Below are 10,068 nucleotides of genomic sequence, written 5' to 3'. Positions count from 1 at the left end.
TGGGATTAGCATCAGAGCTCTGTGCCGAGCAGCTGAGGAGCAGAAGTGGGACTCCTCTCCCAAGCCCCAGCATGAGGCTGTGGTGTCAGCTGTGGGCCTCTCTCAACTCAGAAGACCCCAGGTTTAGACAGTCACAGCTGGGAGGAAACTGATTCCTTCACAGGCGAAGTCTCACGGTCATCGGTAGGAGCTGCAGAGGTTAGGTTCCCCGTGGACTCTCTCTTCCACACTAGCTTGTTTCCATCTGTGTCTGTTTTCAGCACAACAAGGAAACTTCCCCAGATCGCGTTTGGATTTAAAAACCCATCACTGTGTCATGCTTCACTTCATACTCACCATTTGTCACTTAGCGTCCTTCACCATGCCAGGCATCCCATAATAACAAATGGCCTGATAATTTTGCCTATTCAGATTGGGGTCAGAGATTTCTTTCAACCTAAAAGGTCACTGACAACCCAGTTACTTTTCTGCTTTAGGCTTCTCTGGGCATGCTACAGTTCTGTTTTCCTAGGAGTGCTGGAACAGGTTCAACCTTTCAGTGTCCTGAAAAATGGAACCACCCACTAACCAACGGCACCTTAGCTGCTCAGGAGGCCTGAGCTCCGGGGACCACGTTTCAGTACTATGAGTTCCTTCAGGTGTTTTGTTCACCACCACCACCACTCTTGGCTTTTGGACAAAAGAGGGGAAAAAAGGTTGTGAGCCCAAATCACCAGTTTGTTCGTCTTTTCATTTGAAGATGCTTTGATTTGATCATGTGCCGCTAGGTTTTATTTCCAGAAAATATAGTTCTGCTTTTTTTCTGCATGAAGGATACATCATGGTGCCACATGCTTTAAGCAGTTTGAACAAGAGAAATGAGAGGAAAATGTAAACACCATGTCTGAGTTGCCTAATGTAGACTTTCCTCTATTAGATTGAAGTATGTAACCTAATATGGTATATTATTTTGTAGTATCTCAAACTTTGTAAATAAATACCATTATTTTTATATGAAGATTTTATAGAAGAGCTATTTCTGTATACTTGCTTATTCCTGGATTTGCTGAAATTCCTTCCAATAGTCAATGGACAAACCCTAAGCAGCGTTCCACCAGGGCAGTGACCAGGCGTTTCACACTTTCGCATTCCTAGGACCGATCCAGACACACAGTTGGCAGCTCTGAGGGTGGGGCTTCGGAAGCTGTATTTTTAATAAACTGTTTTTTGTCCATTAAAGTGTGAGCATCTTTGTCCATCCTGTAAGACTAAAAGAAGGAAAGACAACGCATCTGAAATGTGTGTAAGCTGTGCCTGAGAAAAAAATGTATGTGACTTTTATGATTCGAATGAAATGTACTATAGGAAGAAAATAGTTTAAAATAATAGTCTCATTATTAGCGGCTGATGGGGGGTGTGGGTACTGTGGTGTCTGCCTAGATCCGCCTCTGCTTAGGCCTAGGACCCTTTCCCCAGCTGAGCACTGCCTCCCTCAACGCTCTGCTCCTCCCCAGGGGTGGCCCCCCTGCAGCCATGCGGGGGTACGAGGGCCCAGCCGCCTTGCCCCGGGCGGGGTGTCTGAAGGGCCATCCCAGCTCCAGAGGTCCCGTGCACTGGGCTGAGGGCTCTGGCAACTGCGGCAGCTGCGTCATGGCCCAGCTGCTCCCTCGCTGCATGGGCGCTGTCCCCAGGAGCACTGCAGTGTGCCCACCTGCACCACTGCCACGGGGAAAGTATGTCAGATATCTAGGGTTGCTTTAAAGGTCACTTCAGAAGGTAATAGCACAAAGAATTAGTAGCTTTGCAATCTCAGAGAAATTGACCTGCATATAATTTTTAGAGAAGATGTTTTCTTACCTTCCTTTTACCAAACCAGCGTCAGGACAGCTCCAGCAGTCAATGCAGACAGCCATGTCCCTCTGGTGGGATGTCACCTGGCCTCAGCACCTCCTACTCAAGCAGTGTCTACCTGCCTCAGGGAGAGGCAGGAACCACAGGTAACGCTGTCTCCCATGTTCCAACAAGCTGAGCACGTGGACAGCCACAAGGCCCAGAAGGGCACCAAGCAGTTCAGGGACGAGAGAACAGACACTAGGCGGTGGTTAAGGAAGCGCTCACTTGCACGTTGACATCCAGGAAGGAAGGCATCTTCCCGTAAAGATTTTACTTGAGTTCAGTGGACCGAGGATGGTGGTGTGAGGTGGTGAGCCAGTGCCCACGCGCCTGACCTGGAGTTTCCTGGCGTGCTGAGCCCAGGCTGCCCCTGTCTTCTGTTCCTTCTGTCCTATAGCAGCCACTTACAAATGCTGTTTGGTTAAGGTGTCCAAGGATTCATGGGAGTAACCACAGGGTCACTTGGCCATGAGAAGGTGCTTTTGTTCTTGTGGCCACTTGGGGGCTGCTGTGAAGGACTGGTGAGGGTCACTGGTAGCCATGAACACAGCCACCGGATGTTGCTTACCAGGGAAAGTGTCTGCAAGCCCGAGGAGCTGTCTACTTCAATGCCCAGCCTCTTGAGCTGGGTTCGGCTGGAGTGAAGCAGCAGACAGAAGACAGCCTCAACCCGAGAGTCCTCTGGGAGAAAGAACCCAGCTGGCAGTCAACCTGCTTTCTCCTGTTCCTACTCCCAGAGCTAGTTTCCCCATCCTGCTGATGGGAGCCACTTCTGTAGGTCTGTTCCTCCATGTCTGTGCCTCCTGATGCTGGCTTTTCTCTCTGCTGCTTGTGCCTGAAGCCACCTCCAGCCTCCCCAGTTTCCTTACCAGCAGGGAAGGCTGATCTGTGCTTACTGTGGGTGCCTGCCAGATGTGCCTGGGGGCTCCTCCATCACTTTGCCGGCTCGGCCTTCTTTCTGAGTGGCCTTTCCAGCCTCTTGCTGAAACTTGCTTTCAGGAAATCATCTAAGTATAAAATGCACTGTGGTACAAGAAGTCCTATAGTCAGGGTGGGTGAAACCAATCTTGTTTAATGCAAAGTAGCATTTGTCATAACCACTTTCTTTCCTGCATCATGCAAGTCACTTCATGATATGCCTGCCCCTGGGGTGCAGTGACTGTCACCTAACCACTCCTTGCCTTCATATCTCCCGCCTCGCCCACGGAGCCTAAAGTACTTAGACACATTATACCAAGTAAGGTCGGGAGATTTGTTTTTTTCCGCGTGACCTAGCGCTTGGCCATGGCTCTCCAAAGCTAGAACTCAAGTAGAAATCCGTGAGAAGGGCAGGCACTAAAGTCTAAAAACAGCAGTCCTAAAAAGGTACCGTCTCCATAGGAATTACTTTCAGGTTCTGCTAACACGCAGACTTGTTTTTAAGCTTCCAGCAAACGAAGGTTGGTACTGAATCGTCAATCTGAGTATAACAAAAAGTACTTTTATAGGGTGTTTTTTTAAAACATCTAGGTATTGTCTGCTTTTTGTGACAAGTCACTGGAGTGGAGACAAGCCTTTCTGCAAATAGGACAGTGGTGGGCTCTGCTACATGAAGGGTCAGGACCACCCTACATTTATCTAAAAAACCAACCCTTTCCTCAAGCTGTATCAAAATTCTGTTTATAAATCACTATTAACAGTTGGAGGTGAGAACAAGAATGACAGATTTTTATTTTGAAAAATGCTTTTGGAAATTATTTCTAAGAACAGAAACCAAAGCCCTCTTTAAAATCAGATTAAAGGCATGTGAAAGATGCACATCCTCGAACTGCATTTCATACAGGGTGTTCAGTACCCACACTTCCTGCCCTCAGACAAGCCAGGGCACAGCGACTCGTGGGTGCCTGCTGTTTTCACTGTGGCCGTTGTCTCAGAGCCGGGCAGAGAAGACAGGCAGCTTACAAACTCCCAGGGCTTTGGCTTCAGTCCTCAGCTGGGTTCCTGGATGTAGACTCTTGGTGGAGTCTGTCTTCACAGACAGTCAAAGCTTATTAATGGACAGCACAGGCTCCAGGGCTTCCAGAAACAGTTTCTCAAGCAACATTTCTAACTGCTTGGTTAAGGGTCACCACCGCAAAGGCAGCTGTTAACCGCCCTGTTGAGCCTGTGCCGGGGGACTTGCCTGTACATTGATTGGCAGGTTAAAGACAGGCCTGGCCAAAGGAAAGCGCTTGCTGAGAAGAGAGGATTTTCCCTACTTCCTCCCCACCCATAAGACTCTCAGATCCCGGAGGCTAAGCACCAGCAAGCGGCGGGGTGGGGTTGGCCAGGGAGGCAGGTTCTGCCGGAGCAGGCAGGCGTCATGACAAGAGAGAGAACCAGAAGCAGATGGGAAAAAGTAGGGGGAGAAATACTAAAGGCAGAATAAACACAGAAAAGAAAGTTAGCAGCACCCGCATATTACCAGCCGTGCAGGCCATGCAGTAGCCCGTCGGCAAGATACTGCAGCCTTGTTGCTCCTTCCTGGTGCGAGGGAGGGGTTCGTAGATGCTGTTGAGGGGATAAACAGCACAGTCTCCTTGTTTTATTTAGGTTTTTGTTTTCAAGACTCAGCAAAAGCCAATTGCTGCTCTGAGAGTCCCTGAATGAACTGAAGTACTGCTGGGTATAAATCAATGGATTGACAAGACAAGTCTACTCATTTGATGACCTTGTATGAGCTGCCATTTCAGAAATTTTAGTTGACATCTCTTTTCATATTATATATTATATTCCAAATCACATAAAATGATCCCTATGCATAATCTCCTACCAAAATTCCAGTTTTTCTATATCATTCTGTCTTATTATTATTAAGCAGTATTAGAACACTCTGCAGTTGACAGTCTGTTAACTGCACAAATTTTTACATGAAGAGAGACAATACCTTCAGGAGGGGAAAGCAGGGAGTGCACTTTGCACACTCGTCCTGCCTTGCTCCCTCCTACTGGGTGCTGCGGGAGTGGCTGGAGCTTTTGGAAGGGCTCTGGACCGCTAAGGCTGGAACCCTTGCTTGTCAGAGGAGGGACGAAAGGGCATTGCTGCTTGTAGGCTTCAGACATAACAAGCCAGCGCCCACCCCACTCAGGAATTCTTCTCAAAGCTTAGCTTTCAGTGCAAGGGAAGCAAGTGAAAATCTTCATTTCTTGGAGATAGAAACTCTCCAAAAATAACTTATAATCAGGATCTTGTTTGTTATATATGGACTTTCATCTTTGTAAAATTCAGGGCCTGGTACAGTATCCGATATAAAAGTTCTCAGTGTTGGGCCGGGCGCGGTGGCTCACGCCTGTAATCCTAGCACTCTGGGAGGCCGAGGCGGGCGGATTGTTTGAGCTCAGGAGTTCGAGACCAGCCTAAGCAAGAGCGAGACCCCGTCTCTACTAAAAATAGAAAGAAATTAATTGGACAACTAAAAATATATAGAAAAAATTAGCCAGGCATGGTGGCGCATGCCTGTAGTCCCAGCTACTCGGGAGGCTGAGGCAGGAGGATCACTTGAGCCCAGGAGTTTGAGGTTGCTGTGAGCTAGGCTGACGCCACGGCACTCTAGCCCGGGCAACACAGTGAGACTCTGTCTCAAAAAAAAAAAAAAAAAAAAAGTTCTCAGTGTTGAATGAAAGAATGAATGGATGAGTGAATGACACATTTTCAAAATATATTGACCTTTCGGTTCATTCCAAATAGTGCTGTCGCCTTTAGCACAGATGACCTGGGTGAGTTTGAAAAACTGGCCTCTGTCCTGGTTCCTGCTGGATTGAGTCAAGATGGAGCGAAGAGGACAGGGTTGCACAGGTGTGGTGCCGCCTGACTTTGGAAGTCGGTGGTTGGTAGCAGCAGTAAACCAAGATGATCCAGGGTGGATGGGCTCCAGGGAAGAGGGAGGGGCTCCCAGGACCTCACTCTGCCTGTGAGTTCTGGAGACTGAAGACTGTGCTTTTCCAGCCCGCCCAGGGCCCTGCAGATGGCATCCTTCCTCCTCCCAGAAAGGCTAATAGTTTTCTATAAGCCAGAAAAAGACCATGGAAATATGAGGGCTACATATTTTCAATAAGTCCCATGTTGTGTTTCAAATACCTAAACAGCTGCTTCATCCCGCTCCGCCCCGGCCTGTTCCAGCTGGCTCTGCCTGCCCACTGCTGCACCGCAAGCCCGTCCTAACCAGCAGCCCTGCGGTTTTCGACATTCGAGTGTGGGCAGCTGTTAACAAGAGAACACTTGCCCAGAGAAGCCAGTAAGCCTGGGAAAGAACGAGCTTTTAACCTCTTTGGTTGCAGAAATCTAGAATATGTAGTCAAAACCAGATGACTAAGAACTAGATCAAGAAGGCCCTAGTGGTGCCAGCTGTTCTATGTATGTGAACTTATCTGTACTATTAACATCTCCGCTGAAGCTTGAGCAGTAGAGACAGTGACTATCCCAAGGCCCCACCAAGATCAAATCACTTGCAAAGAGAAGATCTCAACTCTCCAGCCAGAGTGCTCTCCCCACCAAGCATCACGTCTAGAAAAAGCCCTTAAATGCCAAGGGGCCCAACACCAGGCTGCAGGCCATGGCTCCAGTCATGAATCCTGAGGGGCTGTCAAACACCTACCCTGCCCCATTCTTAAGTTCGGAGAAGTCATGTTTGAGACCCCTGGCTTAAAAGGTGAACAGAGCCCAGGGACATTCACTCAGAACCCCAGTTAAAAGGCCACCTGTGCTGAGTACAGAGGCTGTTTCCTGCCTGTTCTCTGTACCCATATGTGTATCACAGGCCAGGGATGAGAGAATGGGGTCCAAAAAAGGCTGTAGACTTTGGTCTCTGTAGACTCCACAAGCAGGAGCTGGCTGGGTAAGGTTCTGCACCCCCTCCCTCTTCCCACGAGTCCAGATTTCCCCCTTGGATCAGCTTATTTTTATTTTTTGCTACCACTTTGGGGATGAAAGTCTTTTAGCCATTGGTTTGTAAGATGACTTCGCGACTCATCTTTGGGCAAAATGTTTCTCTATTACCCGCTGGAGACTGTCGCAAACCCTGAGCAAGTCTCCAAAGCTGGCTGGGCCCGGCTGCCGGGTGGTGAGCGCGGGGGTGCGCCTGGGCGAATGGGGCTCCTGTGGCCAGAGCGCGAAGCCCAGAAGGGGAGATAAAGAATTTGCTCCCAAATAACTAATCTTCTTTAACAACAATAATACATAGCTAAGACACCTGTAACACTAATTGCCAGACACGATTCTAAGCACCTGACCCTATTTTACAAACAAAAATCCTGAGAAACAGAGGTTAAGTTATTGCCCAGTTGCTGCAGCCTCAGCAAGGGGCAGAGAGGATTTGCACCCGGACAGCCGAGCTCAGCCGCTCGGCCACACGCCAGAGCAGCCCCGCCCCGCCGCCGCGGCCTGCGGCTCTGGAAAATGTGCGGCTTAAGTTCCACACAGACAAACCCAGGACAAATGGGTCGCCCCTCATTTGGCACAGAGGAGGTGGTGCGGTGGGAGGGGGTCGGTTCTTTGGGTTTTGAAGGGACCGAGTCCAGCTCTAAGATCGATGCGGTTTGCACAGCTGTAGAAGGTGGAGTTGTGGTTCCCCAGCAGATGGAGTCTGGAGGTGGTGTGGCTGTGCCAACAGGTCGCCCGTGTGCGCCTCCTCGCCCACCTCTTGCCCCGTGGGTCCCTCTCAGGCAGGCTGTCTCCACGCCACGCAGCTGGGATCCTCCTGCCCCAGCCCCGGGTGAGCGCTTCTCCTGCCCCAGGGTTCTAAGCAGGATTTCCCGTCTTCTGCCCCACCTGGGCCATGGGCCCAGCCCTTGGCCGCTCGCTGCGGCTGGGAAGAGCATACGCAGGTGAGCGAGGCAAGGGCCACCCCACCCTTCCCTGGAAACAGGCCAGAGGGCAGGCTACCCGGCGAGCCGCCGCATGCGCCTGGCAGGAATGGCCAGGGCCGGCGGAGACCACGGGCACCGGTGCGGGGAGAACCTCTTAAAAGCAGGTGTTTGTGATTCGGCAGCAACATTTTCTTGGACTGCTATTGTGAAGTTAACAGCCCACAACAGTGAAGTGAAACACTGAGGGAGCAGGGAGAGAGAAGTGCGCCCAAGAACATGCACACTTTCCAGGAGGGAGTTGACATGGTGGGATTCCTGGACGCCAGGTCTGGAGCCGGGGCCTGGGTTTCCAGCGCCGGCTCTGCTGACAGGCAGCGGCCCCTGGCTGTCGCGTCGCTGGACCTCGGTTTTCTCCCTTGTAGAACGGCAGTGTCAACTCTGCTCTCCTTGCCTCATGGGAAAAATAGGAATGTGAAAGTGCTTAGGCCCACGCATGAATATTAAATTCTGAGGAAAACCCCTAAGCAACTAGGGCAAAGTCAATACGACCAGAAATCAACACAACATATGACAGATGCATGCGCACTCAGGGCCTTGGATCATGGTACGTCGCAGTAGGCACTGCTAGTGAGGGGAGGAGTCCAAAGCCACCGGAGTCCAGGCTCCTGCCCTCAAAGAGTTGCTGAGAAAAACACACATTTAGGCCGGGCATGGTGGCTCATGCCTGTAATCCTAGCACTTTGGGAGGCAGAGGCAGGAGGATCACTTGAAGCCAGGAGTTCAAGACCAGCCTGAGCAACATAGCAAGACCCCATAGCTACAAAACACAAAAAATTAGCCGGGTGTGTTGACGCATGCCCATAGTCCCAGCTTCTTGGGCAGCTGAGGCAGAAGGATCGCATGTGGCCAGGAGATGGAAGTTGCAGTGACTTGTGATAATGCCACTGTACTCCACCCTGGGCAATAGAGACCCTGTCTCAAAAAAAAAAAAAAAATACACATTTAGAGGCTTGATACCTTAGCATCACAAAACAGCACACATGATCAAGTCTAAACTGAACAAAGAAGCACTAACCAGCAAAGGGTGACAGCCCAGCAAGCCTCCAAACAGGGAAGGGTGAGCTTTGAGCAGCATTGCCCCCTGGGGCAGGCAGGGTGCACATGAGTGGAGAGAGGGGACTTCCTGGCAGGCAGGTGGGACAGTCAGAGCCCAGCAGTGTAGGGCGGACCAAGTGGACACCCAATGCTGCCTCAGAAAAGAGGACCAGTCATTCCCGAGGCCCAGTTAAAATCACTTCAGAAGTACTCACGTGTGAGTATGACAGACACAAAAGATGGGGACGTAGTACGTGGACAGAAGGGTTGAAAGAGGGCAAGGCCATTGCAGGAAAGACTGGCCTGGGTGTGTCTGTATTCGGCCTCCAGAGAACATTCAGAGCAGAACGTGGCCTTCTCCTCCATTGCCCGGACCACGCCTAATCAGAGGGATCTCATGGAAAACGCATCCAAAAAACCCATCAGACTTTAAAGAGAAAATGGACCAGGGGCTAGTGTTTGCATCTGTTTACTAAATACAGGATGAAACCAGTAGTTGGGGTTCTTCTATTACAAAGATCTGGGGCCCCCTGAATCTGGTGATGCCTGGGGTCTGTGTTAGGAGACCACCTTACTTAGCATGCCTCATGAGCAAACTCCCTTGGATGGATTATGGGAACAACACTCTAAATTATTAATAGCAGCTGCCGTCTCCAAGGGATCTAGATTACAAAGAACGACTGATACCAGGTTCTCAAGGAGCACTTGTTCCGTGAGGGCAGGGATCCTGTTTTGATCCCCAGTGTATCCCAAGCTCCTGGCACAGTGCCGCACATAGTGAGTGCTCAATAAGCTACTTTTAAGCCCTAACATCTGTGTTCCTTATACTTGCAGCACACCTGTAAACATCACAGTTCTTTTCCAACTAATGTGGATTTCTAAATTCTGCTTGCCACGTGGGCCAACCTTGTCCATCGGAGATATTTGTTAAGGCTCTAAAAGAATCTTCTACAATCCTATTTTTAAAAGTGAGAGTAGGCCGGGCACCGTGGCTCACGCCTGTAATCCTAGCACTGTGGGAGGCTGAGGTGGGAGTATTGCCTGAGGTCAGGAGTTCAAGACCAGCCTGAGCACGAGTGAGACCCGGTGTCCACAAAAACTAGAAAAATTAGCCGAGTGCGATGGTGGGTGCCTGTATTCCCAGCTACTCAGGAGGCTGAGGGAGGAGGATCGCTTGAGCCCAGGAGTTTGAGCTCGCAGTGAGCTATGATGACGCCACTGCACTCTACCTGGGATGACAGAGCAAGACTCTGTCTCAATAAATAAATAAATAAATAAA

This window comes from Propithecus coquereli, unplaced genomic scaffold (assembly GCF_000956105.1).
Source record: "Propithecus coquereli isolate 6110/MARCELLA unplaced genomic scaffold, Pcoq_1.0 Scaffold268, whole genome shotgun sequence".
NCBI lineage: Eukaryota > Metazoa > Chordata > Mammalia > Primates > Indriidae > Propithecus > Propithecus coquereli.
The sequence above is the reverse complement of the archived record's forward strand: the minus strand, read 5'-3'. Positions refer to the sequence as shown.